This window comes from Excalfactoria chinensis, chromosome 15 (assembly GCF_039878825.1).
Source record: "Excalfactoria chinensis isolate bCotChi1 chromosome 15, bCotChi1.hap2, whole genome shotgun sequence".
Lineage (NCBI taxonomy): Eukaryota > Metazoa > Chordata > Aves > Galliformes > Phasianidae > Excalfactoria > Excalfactoria chinensis.
The window spans coordinates 3,189,465-3,211,780 of NC_092839.1; the positions used below are offsets into that span (position 1 = coordinate 3,189,465).

At 44.1% G+C, this 22,316-nt stretch overlaps 1 long non-coding RNA gene across 1 annotated transcript; it reads left to right on the forward strand.

Annotated features, from left to right (window-relative positions):
• The first annotated feature begins 12,363 nt into the window (after positions 1-12,363).
• Positions 12,364-22,061, forward strand: LOC140259368 (uncharacterized). Its single transcript, XR_011905395.1, has 3 exons — positions 12,364-12,434; positions 20,724-20,857; positions 21,925-22,061. It is a non-coding gene; the product is annotated as an uncharacterized lncRNA (long non-coding RNA).
• The last annotated feature ends 255 nt before the right edge of the window (positions 22,062-22,316 follow it).

Below are 22,316 nucleotides of genomic sequence, written 5' to 3' on the forward strand. Positions count from 1 at the left end.
GCTGTCACCATTAGCGCCTGTAGCAGAGGACCTGAGGGGGTTCTGACCAGGCGTATGTATTAACTGTATGCCAGTGTATGTATTAACACATTTAATGTTGCTTTTTAGTGGGCATTCTTGGGTTTGCAGTAAGGCTGGTATGGTGGACACGCCTCTGACCCTATGGGATGTCTGTGACATGGCACCAGGCAGCTGCAACTGCTTGGGCAAAGAGTAACAGAAGATCCTGAGGGTTTGGTGAACTGCTTGTAGACAATTTATAGGTGGTGAGAGGTGAAACTTATAGATCTGTCTGTCCTACATCGCTTTCCTCTTCTCTAGCTCACATCTGTGGTCTGCAGAGCATTCACAAGCTGCATGCTATTGCCAACTGTGAGGCCTGGTTGCATTCAGGGCTGAGCAGGCCATCTCCTGCTCCTGAAGTTTAATGACTTCTGGCTCCAGCTTATCCTCAAGCTGCAAATCACTGGGGCTGTGGGTGACTTTGGTTTCTGCTGCCCCACAAGATGGGCAGCACCAGGATACTGCACCAAGTTCAGGAAGGGTGATGGCTTTCCCATTACATTATCTTCTCAAGCACTGTCTGGAGGAGCACACGGCTGCCTGAAGTCTGAGACAAGAGACCAGCTCAGCCCTCAGCCTGGCAAGGAGAGATTTGCTCACACAGACAAGTGAATTATTAATGCAATTTGCAAGAGGTAACCTCACTGGATCACTTGCACAGCTGCTTCTTAGCCTGTGTGGAGAGCTACAACTATGGCAAGGTTAATACAGAGCATCCATCATTTCTGTTAATAGATGGCAGCGCTGCGTGGATCCCTACTGTGATCTACCTTTAATTATTTTTTAAGGTAGCCTCTGTGTGTTTCTTTCAGCAAAGGCTGTAATGGAGTGCAGAGGTCAGGTCTGTGGGCTGACTGATTAAACCTGCCCATCATACTTTCTGTACAGGGGTCTTTTCATTGCAAGTAGTGTCTCTCAGCAGAAGAAATGGGTAGGAAAAACGTGTTGCTGTGGCCTGTATTTGTGAGGAAGCAGTTTTTAAATAGATTTCTTTCGTTTTTTTCTGCTAGTGGGTAAAAGCATTTATTTTCCCCCAGTCCAAATGACAGAGGGGACACTGAGCTGCCTTTCCTGGCTCCAGCCCCAGGGTGTGCTGAGGGAGGAGGGCACAGCATTTCTGTGGGCATCCCTCATTACTGCCCTATTAGCGGTCAGGAGTACTCACAATACTTCAAGTTAATAATAAGCACTTTTAAAAGGTCGCCCAGTACCTGAGAATGCTATTACATGCAAGGATATCACTTGCTTTTATCTGTCCTCTGGGCATCCAGCTGAATTCACATGGTTTATACCACATGCACCCAAAGCACAGGAAGGATCTGTGGTTTACCAGATTAGCACACCTTACCTGATGGATTTAACAGTAATTTTAACATGCAAGAATCCATCCAGAACAATCATTTCTTTCTGTTCTGTCCAAGAGGGAAAAGTTCATGTGGGGCCTATGTACATATAGGAGCTTATGAAAAAGCAAAAATTAATACCCAAATAAGCAGTGAAATAAATTCATCTTCACGGAAAAGCTTATGAATTGCAAATAGGGAGAGGCAGCACAAACAGGACTCCTGCCCTGACAGAAAGGGAAAAGACCTGGGGCTTGGGAAAGAGAACTGCATGTCAGACTCAAGGTAGTGTGACAAGTACTGAAGTAACTCCCATTGTCATTGTTCCATGGTCTCTTCTGTATTTACCCTTACAACAGCCGGTGAGGTAGGACTAGATCCACTATAATATGAATAAATATAGTAAAAATAAATGATTGTCATCACCAGGATGGAAAATTGGGGATCGCTTCAGATTTGTGCTTGGCTCACTTCCTCTGGCATGCAGAAAAGCCACAAGTGCTTGCACCTGCCCAGCCTTGCGTCTGCTGAGCAGCTCTATTGAAGAGCACTGGGAGCTACTTAAATTTTCTTGGCTGAACCTCTAATTGGACCTCTAAATTAGGGGTCAGGAAGCATGGAGAAAACTTGCTTGCGGAGTAGATGCCTAACGCAGTTCTCATCCCGACACACCAGCTTGTATGCCACTAAATAACGTCCATCCTCAAACTAATGCAAGCTGCTAAGGGGTCATTAAAATTCCTTTTCAGTCCTGATCATTAAACAAACCATATGAGAGACAGACTCCGTACCTGGAAAAAGTGGCATGTTAATGGAGATGCACCCAGCATAATTGCTGTCATCCATCACCCCTGCCCCACTGATATTGACAAAGTGCAGCTAAATATTTAAATAAGCCATTTTTTTTCAGAAGCCAAAGGATTAGATGCAGCCAAATTCCTCAGTCTAGTCAGCAAACGATACAAGTCCAGGGATTAAAGAGGATTTTCTGGAGTGAATGAGAGCTGCTCCTGCATTATGTTTTGTGAAAAAAAAATATTCCTTTCTGCCAAGACTTGTTTGGGATGAGAAGGGGTGGAGAGACGACTCTCCTTGTCATTGAAAGCAAGCAAAATAGAGTTAATTCCTCTGAACTTGATGCTCTTGGTTTACCTTGAAGGTGTAGTTGAAGGAATCTGTACTTTTCCCAAGCCCCATTCATTACACCTGCACTTTTAGGAACACTATATTTAAGATGGAGATGTTGGGGTTGCAAGGCTACACGTGTTGGATTTGCTGCACTTCCATGGAAGGTTCGTTAATGGTGAATGAAGACCTTCACAGGAAGAAATTGGTACCTCTGAACCGTCACTTTCAAAACTGACTTGAGTTTGAAGTGTGACCTGAACGGAGGAAAAATGCTGGCTTCTCCAATCAGTTTTCAGGATTCAGGAACTCCAGATCCCTTTTGAGTGCTCACCTCAGCACTGACTAACGACTTGCTGGAGGCATTTGTGATTTCTTTTTTTTTTCCTTCTGGAATTGTGAAATCTTATTTTTCCAATGGCTTACGTGTTGGTAGGGGGAGGAAAAACAGATTTGCTTTTGCTCTGCTTAAAGAACGTTCACATGTCTTAGCATTTTGTAGGTGGCGTCCTGGACGTGTTGGTCTGACCCGGTTTGCAATCTGAGCAAAATCCTGTCCGTTCACTTTAGGCACGGTATGAATAACAAGAAGAATTGCAATAAATGAATCGGCTGCAGCTATTCAGCTTGTGCAGTATCTGGGGAGATAATTTTTTTCCCCTCCAGCACTTCATTTCTCTTTGCGTATTCACAGTAATTTCCTGTAACATCTGAACTTGGGTAATGCTTGGGCAGAACTCTGTGTAAGGCTCCAGATATTACCTCTCTCCGTGGTACATCTGTCCAGCCATTGCATGTGTTTGTCTTGTCAGATCCAGTTACGTACTTCTTCCCCTTGAATCAATCAATGTCGGGAATCCAAAACTCATGCCCATCTCTAGGGAAAGAAACCAGAATTTATAAATCATGGGGAAAAAAAATGAAAGTGGTAAGATAAATGTTTCTCAGCTCAGCCTTGCAAGGGGCTGTGGATTGAATATTTTCCTCTAAATGACGAGAAATAAAACTGTTCTACCCTGATATTATAGAGAGCAGGCTTCAGTGGAAATTAAGTAGATTATTCCTTATGACTTTATTGAAATTCTACAAGGAAGACCAAAAAATGCACGAGCCTGTTGCTTTGCAGGGAGCTCAGCGTGTTTCATCTTTGTGAATTGATAGTGATACATAAATGTCAGCTTTATTGAACATGTCTCCACTGTCTGGCTATCCAAACAGTATTAATTAACTCCCAAAGTCCTGTTCCAGCATGCAGCATTTGGACTCATTTAAAAACTTGCACTAGAGCAGTAGTTAGACGGATGCAGACTAGAAATATGGTGCACATTTTTTAGTGAGAGTAATTAACCACTGAAATAAATTACCCAGCGGCAAGGTGGATTCTTCATCATTTGAAGCCCTTAGCTTCAGGCTAAATGTCTATGTAAAAGATATGTCATAGCTCCTGCAGAAGCTGTAAGCTTGAGGATGGGCAATCTGCAGGACACGTTTATGTATTTACAGCTCCATTGACCTGGGTATGTAGGAGAGTTACTCACGTTCTGTGCACTGGTTACAGAAATCATGGGTGAGATGCAGCTCTCCTGCTGATTGAGGACAGGAGCTGGCACCTGGGGGCTTCTCGAGAAGTCTCCCCTGTCTGCTGCCCACAGTGAAGTCATGCAGTGGGAGCAGAGCTTGCGTCGTTCTCACATTTCTCTCAAGTGCTGAGCAGAACACTCAGATCTGCTAAATGTCACCAGTGTGGAAAACGTTTCAGAAATACCTTAAGTAGATTATATATGTAAATACACAGACATTTTTTTTTTTTCCAGTTCTGTGAGCTCTTCTTTTGACTGGAGGCAGCCCGGTGGGTCTTGTCTGGTGGGGTTAGTCTGCTGAAATGGGGAACTGGTGAAATCTGGGCCAACCACCCAAAAGTATTAATCAACCCAAAAGGGAGGGAGTAGGTAAATGAAGGCAGCCAGCTGAGCGTGAAGGGGCATACATAGTGAGCCTTGGGGCCCTCGGTCCCAGTGGAACTGAGCTCCTGGGGCAGCTCCATGGGATCACCACTGCAGGTCGGTGTCAGACAAACTCATCTCAGCCTAGCTGGAAGCTGGCAGGTAATGCGATTAAACAATAAGCATTTTGTCACAGTAATGAATGCTGGCATCCGTCTTTCTGATATGATTAAATCAGTCTGGAGACAAATTCTTCATTCCTGACACTAGGTCACTGCCGGTTGTTCCATTTTTTTTCTTATTGTTATTATTTGTTTCGTTAGCTGAGAAAGGTGCCACAGGCAGTAACGAGGTCACTCACGATTAATTCCTTCCTCTGTAAACACCAGGAGCATTGGGCTTGCTTGTTTGTGCCAGTCTCTGCCTCGCAAAATGGTGGCTGGTTCCTTCCTTTGGAGGGGGATCCAACCCCATTGTGCACGTGCATGCAGAAATAACTCATTTCCATTTGCTCAGTGTTTTTCAGCCCTGGTCATGAATAACTGAGTCCGGTGTAAGGCACTGAGAGGGATCATGCCATGAGATGTGCAGAGAGCAGTTAAACGGCCATATAATTATTGCCACTGATGAGAAGTCCCTTTCACGGCAGTTCTGATACTTGTAGGTTGAAGAAGGCTTTGTGAATAGACGAGCAGCCGTTCACAATTAACTTGGTTATTGATGGCACTCCATAAATGTTTAAAAACACTGAAAGAGAAGTAATAAATGGTTGATTTGTTTGCTTGGCTGCAGCTGCTGTAGGCTTGCACTGTTTGCGTGTAATTCCTTATTCCACTTAGCAGCAGTGGATATATCTTCTCCTACCTCCTTCTCTTTTAAACTGGGCTAATGAGATATCTTCTGCATTTTCTGCAGGTAGAGAGGAGCTGCCTGTGCTGCAGCGCTGATAGGGAATGCAGCAGGCCAGCACCCAGCTCCCCCTCCACTTCCCAGAGCTTCATGGCATTACTCCAATTCCATCCATGGAATGTGGACATATTTCCAACCTTCTCCTGAAATTTCAAGGCCAGTGCACGAATCTTTCTCCCAAACTCGTGTTTTCTTTCTCTTCACAAGCTGCTGTAGCAATTCATAGGGCACAGATTATGAGTTTGGTTACGGGATTGCAGAGAGGAAAAAGTAACTGCGTGATCAACAAGAAATTATAACTTTGGTGCTGTGGAATCAGCAGGCAGCACTGCTGCATGGCTTAAAAATAGCTGTCCTTGTTCCATGTCCTTTTTCACTCGCGGCAATAGTTTTTAGATGCTTCTAATCACTCAATTTGCTTTCTTGTGGGCTGGCAGGGGCACCAGCTACAGTAAAAAATAGTCTTTTCACTGGAATATATCTTCTCAGAAGGACAAGGTTGTTCTTCTTGTCTCTTCAAAAAAGTCTCTGGGAAAGGGAAATGTTTGCTAAAATTCTCTTTAGAGTTACTGCATATTTGATACGTTTGTATTGGCTTATGGTGCTGCAGGCTTCAAAGCTCCCCTGCACTGAAGCCTCCCCACTTCTCGTTAGGAAGAAGGCTGGTCATTAGCATAAGCTTTCTGCTTTCAGTTTGCATGAAAATTTCACTGAAATGGCTCAATCCACGTTATAGAAATCTGCAACGTTCTGGTTCACCAAAATAATCCAACCTTTCAACTGTGGTGGTTCCTTACCTGCTGCTCACCATGTCATAAAGAAGTGGTCACAGTGCTCAGCTCTGTTGTGTCTGTCCAAGAACTTGTGGTCAAGTACTGTGTGATTTGAGGCTGAATGCCATCAGAACTCAGTAGATGGAAGGAAAATGGCAGGAGGGACCCACTGAATGGGAGAGTCTTGAGTTGGAAGATGGTGTCTCTGGGATGGATCTGAGGCCATCATGGTTACCAGCTGCAACACGAGCTCTTAATTTTGCAGCAGAGAGGCAGTGCTGTGTGCACATGAACAGAAGGCATCAGGTGGAATGAGGGGAGCATCCTTTGTCCTTGAGGTGCTGCTGGCTGCTGGAGGACTGTGTCACCTTCCAGCGCTGCCACTCAGCAAGAGATATGAAGATCCTACAGAGCTCTCAGAGAAAGGCTATGTGAATGACTCGGGTGCTGGGAAATGAGCTACACAGCACAGAGAACTCTATTCATTAGCTCACTGGAAGTTGGAGAGGAGATATTACTGCTCATTTTAAGAACATGTTCATGGAGAGGAGTCTTGAGAGTCAAGAGCCTTTTGACCTTGCAAAATAGAGCCTAACAAGAAGGCTGGAAGACCAAGCATGGAGAAATAAGACAGCATTTCAGGCTGAGCAGAGCACGCTGCGGGCTTGCAAGCAAATTGTGCATAATGAGATTTGGTATCTTAAAAGAAAAGAATTTCCTTCCAATTTGAGTGTGAAGTTCTCTTCCTCCTGTGTCAGTGCTGGGGAGCCTGGCTTGCTTGTGTTACTGTCAGATTTGAGAGCTTCAGCCCCTCGGCACCAGCCCTGCACTGCAGGTTGTGCTCACACGGCTGCTGCTCCCCAGGGCAGGGAGCTGGGCTCTGGTCATTGAATGCAGGAGGGGAGTAGAACTCTGCCTTCTTGCATTTCTTTGATGGTTTTTGAACTTTAATTGAGCTGCAAAAATGAGCTTTTTGAAGAAATTCGAATCTTTCCCTTGGTGGTTGCAACAGCCAGGCAAAAGAAACTGGAAACTATGCAGCTCTTTGGAGACTAACTTTTTCCATATATTTAAGTATTTAAGTGGCATGAATGGAGGCTGGGAGGGAGGCACCGGAATGAACTTAACCCTTTTCCTAGAAAAGGTTTGGTAAGTATCATTAGCAGCCAGAAAAGGGTGTATGTTCTCTCTAAATGCCTATCTGCAAAGCAGGAACATCAGGAACATCATGCACTGGCTTTCAGTGGAAGGGAAGCTAGGAAGAGAGGCAAAGCAGCTCTTTTTTAGACCTATTTGTTGTAATTTTTTCCTTTTCTTTTTTAATTTAATTTTGCTGTATTACTTGTCCAGCAGCTTCGATCTAAACAAAGTCTCAGTGCATCCCATCATAGCACAGCATTGATGCCTTTGACCCATAAATTTTTAAGCGCTTGTGCTCTCTTTTTGATGCCTGCTTCAACGTGTGCTATATTAAATAAAAAATGAAAAATAAATTTAAAGAAGCTTCATTAAAGCAAGAGGCATTTGATCCAGGCAGCCTGGAGCTGTGTGCCTCCATAGAAATGAACGCGAGGGGAGCTAATGGGGGATTTCAGGGGACTTGACTGTACTGGTGATAATTGAAACAAACAGACCTCCGTGGCCTGAACTAATTCAGCAGAGCTATATTCCTCTTCCTTTTCTATTATACATTCAGTAGTTTAGCACTCCCCAGCTCCCCACTGGCATTAAGAGACACTTACAGCTGTTCTCGTCTCCCTAATAACAGCACACTGTAGAGTTAATGGTGGCCTCTGAGGGCTGATGAAGTGATGTGGGGCTCTGCCGACACCAGCCCGAGGACTTACCATATGCCTGGGGAATTTCACCTCTGTTTAGACTCAATTCAGCCAAAACTCCCAAGGTGAAATTCCATTTAGGTCGGTACATTTCTGCTCTAACAATTACAGTTATGTGTTAAGCGCTTTCTTTTATCTCTGCTGGCCTGGTGTCTGTTGTATGTAGCCAGATAGACGCTGCCTTCACCCCTGCCGTGGCTGTCCAGATTGCAGATGGAGAAAGAAAATTGAGATTTCAATGGGGAAAGCTTTACTTCCAACAGAAGTAAATAAAGAAACACGAGAAACATTGACAGCTTTTTATGCTGACTTTCTCTGCTGCTTTGCTTAGAGAGCAATGGGGAAAGTAGTAAAGTAGTTGTCCTTTCTGCCTGATGCACTCTTACCCATCCAAGAAATCTTATACAGGATTTCTTCCAATTTCATAGCAACTGTGCCAGAAAGCAGATTTGTGTTGGTCATTACTAAGCATGAGCAATGATGCCCAAATGAATAAGAAAGTGTCTATGGAAGGTAGGTGGCCAGTGACTTTTGTAATAACATCTGTGCCTATCTCTGCAGCCATGAATGGGTGGTAACAACCCATGGTGCTCTATGATCCAGAGAAAGCCTATAGTGCTGCCCTGGGATATGAGTCTGCCCTCCTCCAGCCCACATCCATTCCTGTTTGTCTCATCAGCCAAGGAATGTCAGGAGCTGTGAGATTTATTGCTGCCCCTGTTGGAGTGTCCGGGGTGGACCCCCAGCACTGCACCACTGCAGCATTCTGTTCCTTCAGGTGTGTGCCACTGTCAGTCTTTCCTTCAGAACCACAGGAATAGAAACTTCATGCATTCATTTTCTTGCGCTCTTATTTTGCTATTTGTTACATGCTTTTCAGAACAAGGAAGTTCAGATCTGAATATAATTTCAGAAATCCCAGTTATCCCTAATTGACTGTAATCCTAATGAAGCTTCGAATATTGTAAATTCTTCTAAGCCCTTGGCACCTACCAGTGCAACAAGTGTAGTCTGCAACTGTTTTGTTCTTAGCAATATGAACTCATGAAGTATTTGTTTATGGATGCTGCTGCATTGGCCATGCTGGTTGGAGGGCACTCCTGGCAGCTCAGTGGGATCAAAGCACAGGTGGGTCTGCAGACATCCACCAGGCTTTACCCCTGCTAGGGCTGTGGGCCTGGATATTCTATGGGGACAAGGGGGTCTGTCACTACAATGCACATGGGTCCAAGCTGACAGTTACAAACATGAGCCCATTTCAGCTCCTTTCGAATCTAATGTTGTATTCAGCCTCTGTGAGCATGGAAACGCATCTCTGACCTTTTGAGACCGTAGCTTCTATCAGTCATGTCTCTCACTAATTGCTGCCGCAGTTCACGGCCTTGGACAGAAGGAAGAGCGTTATAAAACTGCCCTCTCCAAATATGAATTATTTTAATTACAGTCAACATGCTCTTCATGTGAAACATGGTGAATTAAGTTTCCAGCTGGCTTTTTTAGCAGCATCTCTAAAATGCACAAGCATATCCCGGCTGTGCAAAAGATGGGCATGCTTGTGTCTGGGCTTACTGAAATACCACTTTGTAGGCTCTGGAGCTCACATGTGTATTCCTGCTGCATATGCCTCCATGAAGCTGTCGTTTCACAGGACAGAGAGTTACAGTTTTTGCAGATGCAATTAGGAAAACCTGCTTAAAAAAATGTGATCTTATCTGTTGCTCTCTTTTATTATCAAATATTTTTTCTGTTGAGGTGCTGCAAACAAATAATGAACCTTCCCGCATGCTAATCCTATGTTTACCTCCATACCACAACCCCTTCTTCTTTAAATAATGACTTTGTTCTACATTAAGGTTCATCAGAAAAGGTGCAGGTACTAAACCCTAAAGCACCTGCCAAAGCCCTGGCTTGTAGTTGATTCCTATTAAGCAAAGCCCTTAAGCATGCATCTCTACTGAAAGCCTAAGATCTGCTTTGGTCTTCACTGAATAGAGACTGATTTAAAATTGTGCTTACATACCTTGTGTAAAGAAACATGCAGCTGGGGTTTCTCTTCTTTTACATGGCTGTGAATCAGGCATAAATTCACTGAGGCCAATGTTACGTGTGGGAGGAGAAGCAGGATCCCGGTGTTTTAGAAAATAGCTGTGAATATTTCAGTCGTCTTTAAAACTAAGCCATATTTTTAGGAAACTAAAGCTATCAGTCACAGCTCTGCTGTAAAAATCGACCCTTCACCTGCCAGAACATGGCCCTTTAGCTGTTCCATTTGCTCGTGTCTCCCTTCTAAGAAAGATGTATTTGAATGTTCATGCAATCAAGCTATCGTGTTGGCTGAGCATCCTTCGGGGCTCTCTAATATACAGTAATACGGTTATCACTTTGTGCCTAATGTGTCATAAAAATGCCATATATAATGCTACCTTCTTGGCTTCCTATCTTCTTTAATGAAGGGTTGCAGGAGTTTCATTTACAAATGGTTGTTCTACCAATCATTAAATAAATAAAAAAGAAAAGAAATGGAAGAAAGAGAAAAAAAAGAGTGAGGATGCTATTGTAAAATGCTCTGTAATTGTGGTAGTGTGGAGGGAACTGGGCTTCCTATTCCCTATAGCACAAAAGCAGAATCATAATGAATGATCATCAGCAGCACATCATCTCATCCCATTCCTGCAATTATGTCTTACATTTGTGTTTATGTTCAGCATTTCTTACACCTCCCATGTATGTGAATGTGAGATACTGGGATTCAGAAAGTCTAAATAGACATATTGAACCCTTGATGTTAGTGACGTTCCTCCCCATATTAATTTATATAACAGATAGATGTGGGAAAGCAGAAATTGATACCATCAGCTTCCTGAGTAGCTGGTAAGTAGGGTGTTAGTGCCTCCTGTTACCTTACTGCTCAGTAATGTTGTCCTATGTATTCCAAAAGAATTTGTCACGAGCAATTACTTCCTGTGCTGCAATTCCTGCAGTTCTCAGGGACAAACTGAACTCCAGGCTCTGAAAAACAGGTCTGTGGGAAACTCATTTTTTTCCCCACCAATCATTTCCGATCCATGCCTCCCTTTTTAGAGGCTTGCAAAGGCTGTGTAGTCATTTGTACTCTCACTTTTCCTAGTCAAGTATTATAGGTGCCTGACTTAGCCCATCTCTAATAAGCAGGCAGACATCTGAAAGGCTGCTCACTGCTTCTGTGGGTTCATTGACATTTTGAAAATGTGCTTCTTTTTATCATCTCTAAAATGTCTTCCCCTACAAACATCATACTTAGGATGATTTATCAGCCTTTCTGGAGATATCTGCCATCTAATGCTCACTGGGGGGTTTTCTAGAGGAGTACAAGGGTATAAAAATTTTACAATTGAATGCATACGTATAAGGATACATCTATCCATGTGTAAGTACAGATGCATACATATGCATACCTGTGTCTATCTGTGTATGTACGGCTGCACTTAGCTAACAGCAAAATGGATTTATTTAGGCTTTGGAAGAAAATGAATATGAAATGGGTACGGGGCAAGAAAAGAACTTTTCTGAAGCTCAACTAAGAGGAACTGATTTGAAAATAGAGTGTATAGGGAACAACCTGGTTTTCAAAATCTCACTCCCCACGTGACCACAGCACTGATTGTTTCTGTGCTTTGTTTCTTGTCCCAGTTCTCACACAGTGCACCAGGACAGCCACAAGCCCCAGAAGCACTGTGTGCCCATTGGCAGCGTGCACAGCTTCTCCTGCCATAGAGGGGCTTTGGCTCTCCATCCATGGAGCACTGGTTTGAAATCCCACTGTATCCCACTGAGAAAGGGCAAATACATTTCACCCTTGAAGCCAAGGATACTGCAATTGAAAATTCAGATGTGGATCTATCAATGTCGGAATTGTAAAATACATTGACTTCCATATGTCAGTCCAGATTTCTCCCTCACTTTCCAGATGGAGGTGCAGATGCTGCGTTGTGTTTGCAGAGTCAGCCCATGAATCTAAGAAAGGCATATTCTGGGGCTGTAGATACCCAAATGGAAGTACTTGTTTGTTGGCAGAGGATGCTCTTGTGCCCTGCCTGTTTCTCCAGGATGGTCAAAAGCAACAACTCTGCCTGGGTTAATTGTGGCCTCAAAAAGCCAGACAAGTGACTTTCTGCTCAGAAAGAAAGTCAACTGCTTGTGAAAGGTGAGCAAAGGAGAGAATGTGGCTGTATGGGAACTGATGAGTCATGGCCTGAACCACTGATTGAGCACCTGGAAAAGGACTGGGTCAGCCCTGGCAGCACAGGTGAAGGCAGTTCAGCTGTGGGAAGGGGTGGTGTCTGGCTGCACCTTTCTTAGACCTCATTGAAGGGCTGACAGCACTGGGGAAGGATCTTTTTTTGGTGGTTGTTTCTTGGTGAAATTTTCTCCTGTGAATCCCTGTGGAGTCTTCTGACATAGGTGAGCAATCTTATTCCTTTATAGCACCTTTCTATTGTGCTGGTTCTTCTATCATCATGCCTTTGTTGTAATGCATTTCCCATTGTATTAATCTGTCCAATTGCTATGGTGGTCCAGGAGGTCAAAAGTAGAGATTTCAGTGAGTTTCTAGTATATCTAACTTTGACATCAGAGAAAGGTCCAGTTCTTTGTGATAATATATGCTGTTGGGGTGCCATGAAGAGGCAGAGCGTGAAGGTACAGCTCTGCCTTTCCCACACCTCTCCTGAACCATAGTGGTAATCCTCCACTCACTTCTATCAACACTTGCTTTCTTCAGCCTTAATAGGATTTTCAAAGACTTGAAGCTGTCTGGCAGCCTCTTGAATCCTTCTGGAGATAATCAGACTGATGTGTTAATCACATTTATGCTGTATTTAAAAATAGTGGGATAAAGTCTGAAAAGTGCTGAGCAGCGCTCTTCACCTGCAGCTTGTTTACAAGCAAAGCAGAAAGAAAGGTGGCAGACAGCATAGCAAACAAGGGTGTCCAGATGCCTTGCATATGGATTAGAGAATAACCCAGACCCCAATTATTCACTGGATTGAGGTTCCTTTGCTATAATTGAGGGTGAGGAATGGAAAACTGCTGCCTCAGCTTGATCCCACTTGAGGGTAACCACCCCAGACTGATCCTTCCTTGGCTCTATGAGCAGCCTGTGATCTGTGGGATTTATGCTATGCATGATTAGGTGTGAAATGGAGAGGAAGTTTATTGCAGAACGCTTGGCATGGACTTGGGGAGTAAATTGATAAAGATGACATGTACATTGTCAAGTTGGGTGTTCTTAATTTATTGAAGCCCCAAAAGCCATTACTCAGTTATGCCTCGTGCAATTCTCCCTGCCAAATCCTTGTGTACTTATAAGACTAAAAAGGAAGAACTGGTTGAAGATAGAGGAGCCCCATACACTCATGCATAGACTCATACAGAATGCTCAGTTCTTGAGGTCTGACGGTCCCTCTATAAAGAGAGCTCTTCTAACAACAGCAAACCAGTGTAGAGACACATAAAATGATTTAATTCTCCTTCTTCTTCATTCAAAAGTTATCTTGCATGTAATATAAACCACTCTCTTCAGTCTGCTAATTGAGTGCAAAAGTAGAAGGAAAAAAGGCAATGCATTTAAAATTTCCTAGAACCACTAAAGCACATCACATCCTGAAATGATCACCTTTGGTTTCAGGGAATGCTTGCTTGCAAATGGAGTAAATTTGTTACTCTGACTTCCAGGTGCTTTTTAAACTGCTAGGGGAATGCATAGGCTGCAGTTTCCCATCTGCTGTCCTGGTCCCAAGCAGGTACAAAGGAGAGGATTCAGTTGTCCTTATTCTCTGTGCTGGAGCTGGAGATGACATTGGGGGGCATATCTGCAGCATCTCAACTGCCCTGAGCCTCACTGCAGTGATGGCTCCAGTCAGAGCAGCCTCACACACATTAGTTGCCCTTAGTGAAAAGGCACTGTCCATGTTAGTTTTGGATGTCACTGTTAATGAGTATGATTATTCTCCGGCTCACACGTCTCTTCCCATTAGCTGTGGCGTGCAGCTGCTGACACCCTGAACATGTTCTCTTTCTGCTTTGCATCGTGCAGCCCGCTGCATAAATGGCAATGCAAATGTTTCCTTGATAATTTTGTCACACCAAATCTGATCAAATTTATTCCGTCTCATGCACACGCACATACACTCAGAGACATTTGCCCCACAGCATTAAAGCCAAGCTCTGCTCTCCTAGTTGAAGAAGCACAGCAGGAAGCTGTCCAGGCTCTAACTGACCTGGTTCACTCCATCCTGTGGGCTTTGCAGATCAAACGGAAGGCATGGTGGCAGTGTTTTTGAAATAAAGCATTGTTTTGTGGTGCACAGGGGCCCAGCCTTTGGGATAGCCTTGCGCAAATCACCTAGTTGCTCTGTGCCTGGATTTGATAAGCCTTCCCTGTAGGTTTATTTACTGGAGGCTCAATTAATCTGTTTGCTATGTGTTTTTAGATGCTCAAATGGCGTCAAGAATACAGTAAGAAGAGCTGTTTCTTAGTTACAGAGCATCAGCAGCTATTTCTAAACCTGAGCTTCCAAACTCCAGCTCTTTCCTTAGCACACGTGGCAGCTCCTGGATGGTGTCAGTTCCCAGGCAGAGAAAGGCTGGGCTTGGTGTGACTTCTCAATGAAGAGATTCCTCAGAGGCTTCTTTGAAGCCCAGAGCTGTTCCAGACCCTGAGAGATGAAAGCATCTGAGCTGGGCTTGGGAAGGAGCTATCAGAATATGAGCTCAGCTGCCAGCTTCTCCTCCTGACATCAAAGCCCATCTATTCTCATTTGCCACGGCCTCCATATTTCAAAGGGCGACTAATTCCACTTTCTCTCTCCTCCTGAGACCCGTGGTTTGCTGCTTGCCTTTTTGATGGTTCTATTTTGTATATTCTGCTGGGGGAACAGGTGAAAGCCAGGTGTGCCTGGAGACCGCTGGCAATGTCCAGCTTCATTCACTCATTGCTCCCTACCTGGAAAGCTCTGAAGTGAAATCAGAAGAAATATCATGCAGAAAAGCAGGGAAAAAAAGCCCCAAAAGCAGTTTGGCTTCCTGTGATATGGGGAACTAAATCCATCTTTTTTTTTCTGATATGCAGAAACAAAAAAAAGGGGGGAAAAAAGCATTTCCTGCTTGGAAGTGGTTTTGTTTGCTGACGGGTTGTACTTTAGTTTGACAGCAGATTTAAGACTGGAATTTCTCTGCAGTGTGAGACCAAGACTCCAGGACTCTTTGAATGCCCAGCAGCTGGAGCTGATATGAACAAGGGTTTAGATGAGGCCTCACCCTATGCTGTTGTATTCAATCCGGCATGGCAGCAGTAATGCTGGAGATAAGCATTGCCCTCCACTCTGCAGCTCATGCGCGAGCAAAACAGAGCATTAACAGCTGCTCAGTGTGTTGCATCTCCATTTCCAAAGCATTTTATGTAAAAAAATTAAACATTAGCAGCTGTTTGCTAGTGAATATGTAGCAATTCCTCATTTGGTATAATAGCCCTGAAGGACTAGTAAAACTTTTATCTATTCCACTTGGTGACATTATTGGGAAGACGCAGATCTGAACAAGGGCAAGGAAAAGAACATTATAATTAGGGGCTTATTGATTGCCTTAGAAAAATTAAATAGAAAGGTTTCATGCGGTGGAAATGTAGTCATCTTGTTAGGCATTAGGTGGGTCACTGACACGGCATGGGTGTCGTGAGGCTGGAGGCAGCAGAGGGCTGCAGGAAAGCATTGCAGGAGCAAAACTCAGAGTTCCTTCAGCTGTGAGGAAGCTTCAGTGGTCAGAGAGCTGTAGCAAGCACCCCGTGCCCTGTGGATACAGAACTGTGGAGCTGTGAGGCTCTGGAGCATGACGTAGGAGTGACCCTTCCCCTACCTTAGCTTGCCACTCTGGCCAGAGCTGTGCATGTTATGTGATGTGGGCCAGGAGCACAGGCAAACTGCATGTTCACAATTCATCCTGTACTGACCTGAGGGAAGGAAGCTCTTCTATGCCTCTCAGAGCTGTTTCTTGGGTTTTAGCAGATCCTGGGCAATCTTGGTGATGTGCTGGTCATGTCTTGTTTTGTTTCTTTTTCTCATTGCTTCCATGGGGCAACTGGAACATTTCCAGCCTTTTTAAATCCCCTGCATCTCCTGAGCCCATTTACCCCCCCATAGGTAGCAATGTGGTGGTTTGCAGAGCACTCTGACTCTCTGTGGGTGGGGGTCCTGCTGCAGGGCTGAAGGTGGCCTTCAAGAGCCACCAAGGTCCATTGCCATGACTCCATAAAGCTCTGCTGCTCATTGTTGCAATTACTGGGGGTCCTGGGGCAGCCCCTTAATTGGATTTGCCATGTCTCTGTGCTGTTTTCTCTTTGAATGCATCTTGCTTTTCTTCTCTCTAGCAAACATGTTGATAAGTGCCACTGTGCCATCTCCTGTATCCTTGTCCTGTTGTACCTTCTTGTCTACCTTTGGGAAGTGATGTTCCTTCTTTAATGAGAAGGTGATGCAGGTGGTCTCACTCTCTAAGTACAGAGGGCAGACCCCCACCTCTAGGTGAGGACCTGGATTAATTAAATAATGCCTTCCCACCTTTGTTAGTGACCTGAAGCCAAGGGGATTTCTTGGGTGCTTCACTCAGCTGCTTGCCAAATGGTGTGCAGCTCTGCTCTTAGAGGGTGGCTTTCTGTTCTGGAGCTTCAAAGAGGCAGCTTAATGCTTCAGCTCTGTTCTACCTGAATTCCTCCTCATCCCCAGAGTATTTTAAGCACAGGCAAACTGATAATTCTCTGTCAGATCTGTGTCTTTATAGTGACAGGCATCCAGCTGATGTAAATCACATTCCATTGAAGTCAAAATTAGGAGCTTGCCAAGTGTTGCATAAGACCGTGTTAGGCCGTTTATTTTTATTAATTATTTTTGGTGGCAAATCATACAAAAAATCCCTCTGCTGTGTGAGCTGTCCTGCATGGTGCTCACATTTTCTGTTCCGTGCCTTTTTGTATATAAAAAGCGCACAAAGTTTTGCTGCTCTTATCCCCATGGAGTTGTTAATACGGACCATGTGTTTCTGCACTAACAGGGATCCTCAGAATGGTGTGGGGGTCTCCAAGCTATCCCAGTGTGCTTTTATTGGGCTTTGACTTCTTGACACATCTCAGCTGGCTTCCTGGAATGGCAGAGCTTAGGGCTACGTGTGCCTGGGTTTGACCTGGCTCTATCACAGGAAGGGGGTAGAAAGTAGAAGCCCAACCTGACCCTGCCAAGCTCCTGCCCGTGTTGGGGGAGCATCGGGTCACATCAGGACAGGCTGTGACAGTGAGGGCATGCGAAGTGAAGGGAAGAAATGAGGTTGTGGCAACATCAAAAGATCGCTGCATCAAAGGGTATAATAATTGCCAGAACAGGAGAGATTTGCAATATCTGATGGCTCTTTTATGAGATTACCAGTTATCAGAATGGGGAGGGAAAAAAAATGGAATTAAAAAACTTATGTGCAGAAACTGAAGGGAAGGGAGAGGAATGGCAACGTGGCATTTTAGGTCCCATTCTCAAAAACAGAATGTCATTGTCTGTGTGGAGGCAAAGCCAGCTCTGACCCTGCAATGCAGCCACCAGAATCGTTCCAGGCTGGCAGAAATAATGTGATTTGTGCCTGTCTGATGTCAGGAATGCTCTCTTAATGTGTGTGTTTCTATGAGGAGGTGATGCTGGCATCAAACCTGATGTCATCCTGATCCATCTGAGTGTTCTTGGCCATGTGAGCAGGTGGAGTTCTGCATCCACCAGAGCCAAAATGAGAACTTAATATAATCATAGAATCACCAAAGTTGGAAAAGGCCTCCAGGATGATCCAGTCCAACCATCCACCTATTGCCAACATTTCCTGTTAAACCACATCCCTCAGTACAACATTGACTCGTTTCTTGAATGCAAACTCATATATTTGGTGTTGGTTCCTGGATGATGCCAGCTTATGTTCTCCTGCAGGTTCCTTCACTCCCTCTGACTGGCCCATAGGGCTGTTCTGTGCAAAGCAAGCACGGTTGTGGCGGTTGTGTGCCTCGTTTGCTGGGCACAAATAGATTTCCCTCTGAGGTTAAGGGGGGAAGGCTCACACAGCAAAAAATTCAGTCTTTACTTTGCTGTTGTTTCAGCTGTTCCACTGCAACATCAAGCACAGCACTTGAACCTGTGTAACTGAGGGGATGGAGTGAGCACATAATTGCCAAATTTACAAAAATGGGGGAAATACAAAGGGAGAATGGCGAAATATTAAATGATCTCATTCTCCTGAGCCTTAATGGAAATGAATAGAAGCTGCTAGACAGCTCAGGAAGGCAATTATAGGGAAATAATCTGTGGTGTTTAGTGAAGCGGTGATGTGGGGCATGCTGAACATGATGGATCTGGCTGCTATTTCCAGTTAATAATAAAGCACTTTAAGAAAAGGCGGTGATGCACATGTTTGTGCTTTTGTGTCTGTTTATAAAGTAGAGGAACCAGAGCCAATTTATTTATCTATTTATTTATTTTCCTGCCCTGGGAATTGCCTTGGACCCTGTGACCGAAGCGGCTGTAGTAGAATGCTGTTCCCCTTAAGGTAAAGCCTCTGTGAGATGCTGTTTGCTTTTGTGAAGTTGTTGGCCTTCTTTCCACCGGACCAGCTGCTGGAAAATTGTGGCTTAGGGAGCTGTTATACTCTTTGAGAGCTGGTGTGTGCCCTGCTTGATAGCCATTGTTGGCTGAAATCTCTGCTATAGGTCGGGGTAGTTAACAATGAAAAGTGTCTATGCCTGGAAAAAGGAGGGGGAAAAAAAAGTACTTATTAATAAAGTCAAGCAGGGAACGACTTTTCCTTTTCTTAAACCTTAGGTCTTCCTTTCTGCTGCAAGGCTGTAAAGGCGGCTGGGTAAGCTGTGATGAAAAAGACTCTTAAAATTGACCTGAACTGTTACAGAGGTTTGAATAGTTTGTTTGGGTTTTCTTGTGCTTGTCTTGCTTGGAAGCAAATTGCCCATGGCCATAAGCAGCGCTGCCTGCTGCAGGAGATGAAGGTGTGGGTGGAAGGAAGGTGCCCATGTCCTGCAGAGAACCCTGTCTTGGTATCCCTGTGTAGCTATGGGTGAGCCATGGGGCTGGTTCTCAGCACTAGGGTTGCTTTGCCTCTCTCTGGCAATAAAAGCAACCCTCAAAACTGACTTCAAATGACCATGAGGTGCGAATGAGCCTCAAGGAAAATGTAATTGGACCTGATGAGGCTGTAGGTTCGTTTCTGTTGGTACAAACAAGTCTCTCTCTTCCTGCTTTCTTCCACTGTAGATCCTAAATCCAATCCCACCATGCATTGCCAACCTGCCAAGTGCAACCACTGGGCATCACTGAATTATTCCACATTTTATTTGTGGGATCCCAAATCCTCAGTGTGATTTCCAGACCAAAAGGATAAGCCCAGAGAAGATTACTAAAGACAAACACATTTAAATATTTATCTGGAATGAAACAAATGAAATTCCCAACTCTTGAGATTTCCTTGTTGCTAATGATTTCCTTATAAGTCAGTCTGATGCAGGTTGGCAAAAAAGACATTTTCCAACACGAGGGACCCGTGTTTGCATCTCGCACTGATTACTTTATGAAGTACCTTCTATACCAGTAGGCATCAACAAATCAGGTGAGCAGGGAAAGAGAGAACCAAAATATGATGCTCGGGAGCCTTTCCACAAAATGCTTTGCAGAAGAATAACAGAATCCATGAATTTATTGTTCAAAGATTTATTTGTGAGTAACATTTCATAAACTCTCCATCCCACTTTAGAGCTGGGATGTGCTTCATTTTTTCTGAGAAAAGGAGATGTGTATATATATATATATATATATATCTGTTTTTCTGTACAGGTGTATATAGAGCTGGTTCAGTGCTGGTTGAATGTTGCAGCCATAGATTCATGCCCTCTGGTTATCTACACATTGTACTGAAAGCTTTTTCTTTCTATCTGTATGTCCCACTTCCAACTTTGCACGTCAGCAAAGACAGTCTGTTTATTCAGCACGTAGTCAGTTGCTCTCATGTTCACACCAAAGGTACCAAACTTGTGTAGAAGACCTTAAGTGGTAAGACTCATACCTACTGGAAATGGCGTCTTTTTCTTCTATATTTATAAAGAATACTTTGATTTCCTCAAGGCTTTTTATGGATCCTTACAAAGAGAGAATAAAATGGCATATATGCTAGGAATTAATGGCAGTTCTAAGGAGCGAAACTGAAAATCTGAGGTGAAAATTAGAAGGGTGAGATTTACGCACAAAACAGGCTACAGCTCAGAGTGCACCTTTGGTGAGGAGGAAGAAACTAGAAGGGGACTTTGAGTCTGTCAGCAGTTTTCTTTTTGGACCTTTCAGAGCGTTACTTTGCAACCTCTTTGTGTTAAAACATCAACTTTTGGAAATTAACCTTTGCTGTGAATATTGTTGAAGTAAAATAATCTAACAATGAAAATATGAATGAAAATACATTAAAAAATAATGTTAGATAGTGGCTGGCAAGAAAGTTCTTTTAAAATCTTATTTCATCAAATACAACCCACTGTAAAATCCATACAGGTTTTACATACAAGTGTTGTTTTATATACTGCAAAGTATGTTGTGCACCCAGCACAAAGTCAAGTTGAAATTGATAAGGCAAGGTGACATTTAGTTGTTTCTTTAATACCTCTGTATTTTCTTCTAGCTTGCAAATTAAAGGAATTCATCATACAGCTGGATATGCCTCTGCAGGAATGTATTTCGCTCTCAAAAGGTGAAGAAGAGGCTAAAATAGCAGAGTCCTGAGCCACTGATGGAGGAGGATACCCAAAGAAGATAGTAAGTGGTCCAGAGTGGGAGAAGAGACCCTGCTTGTGTTTGTGGGTGTAAATAGGGAAGGGTTTATGTAGCAATAGTGGAATCACAGAATTGTAGGGGCTGGAAGGGATCTTCATGGATGGTCAAGTCCAACCCAGCTAAGGCAGGTTCTCAGCAGTAGGAAACACAGGGAAACATCCAGGAAGGTTCTGAATATTTCCAGAGGAGAAGCCTCTGCAGTCTCTCTGGGCAGCCTGTTTCAGTGCTATATCATGCCAAAGTAAAGAAGTTTTTATCGATATTCACATGCAACTTCCAGTATTCCAATATGTGTCCATAGTATCCTTGTCCTGTCACTGCATTCTGATGAAAAGAACTTGGCTCCATCCACCTGATTCCCATCCAATAGATGTTCATAAACATTGATAAGATCCCCTCTCAGCCTTCTCTTCATGCTGAACAGCCCTAGATCTCTTAGCCTTTCCTCATACGCGAGATGCTTCAGGCCCTTAATCATCTCCATCACCCTCATCTGGATTCCTTCTAGGAGATTCCTATCTTTTTTGAACTGAAGAAGCCAGAAGTGGACACAGGATTCCAGATGTGGCCTCACTAGAGCAGAGTAGAGGGGGAGGATCAACTCCCTCGACTTGCTGGCCACGCTCTTTTTAATGCACCCTGGGCCTCTGCATTTCTTTACAGTGGCATCAGGACAACACCAACAGGGGAAGGGAAACTGCCAGAGGGAACCACGCTTGTGGAGGGATGCTCGTATGTATGCAGGGCAGGATGCTGCCTGAAAACAACAATTCCATCGGCATAGATTCCCATCTCAGATCCCTTAGATTTCTAGTCACGCCCTGGATTTACAGACTGCCATCAACACCTGCTCTCCTGCAGTGCCTGGTGCTCCAGAAACCCCAAGGCTGCCTGTTGTGAGGCCAGGGATGTGCAGCTTTCCCAGAACCAAGCATTTTACATTGTTTGTAGTCTGCATTTTGGTGTCATTACTCAGTGATACAAGAGTGCGTGCATGCGTGTTGGGGGGGGAATAATTGTGCCATTAATGATTGCTATTTTGATTACAGGATGCAATTGTCACTGCGGTTGGAAGCCAATCAACGCGTTGTGAGTGGGAGCCCGCTGGTACTTTCCAATGGTCCTTGATTAAAAAGGAAGCTCTTGGCTATCTTCAAGCAGCAGGAGAGGAAACAGCAAGGAGAAGGTGAGGCAAGTGCCAGACTCTCTCTCCTGATGGATCACAGCTCATTTTCACCCTTGTTTAGTCACACAATCTGCTTTTTTTTCCTCTACTTGGAGGCCTCCTTTACCCTTTGCTTCTTACTGGCCAATGTCTAGAATAGCATCTGCTCTTCAGTGACGAAATCTGAATGATCAGCCCTGTGCTCTGCTCTATTTTCCTGCAAATTAAATAGCCGTGTGCCTTCACAGTGCACCTGCAGGTTATGCAGACTGTTGC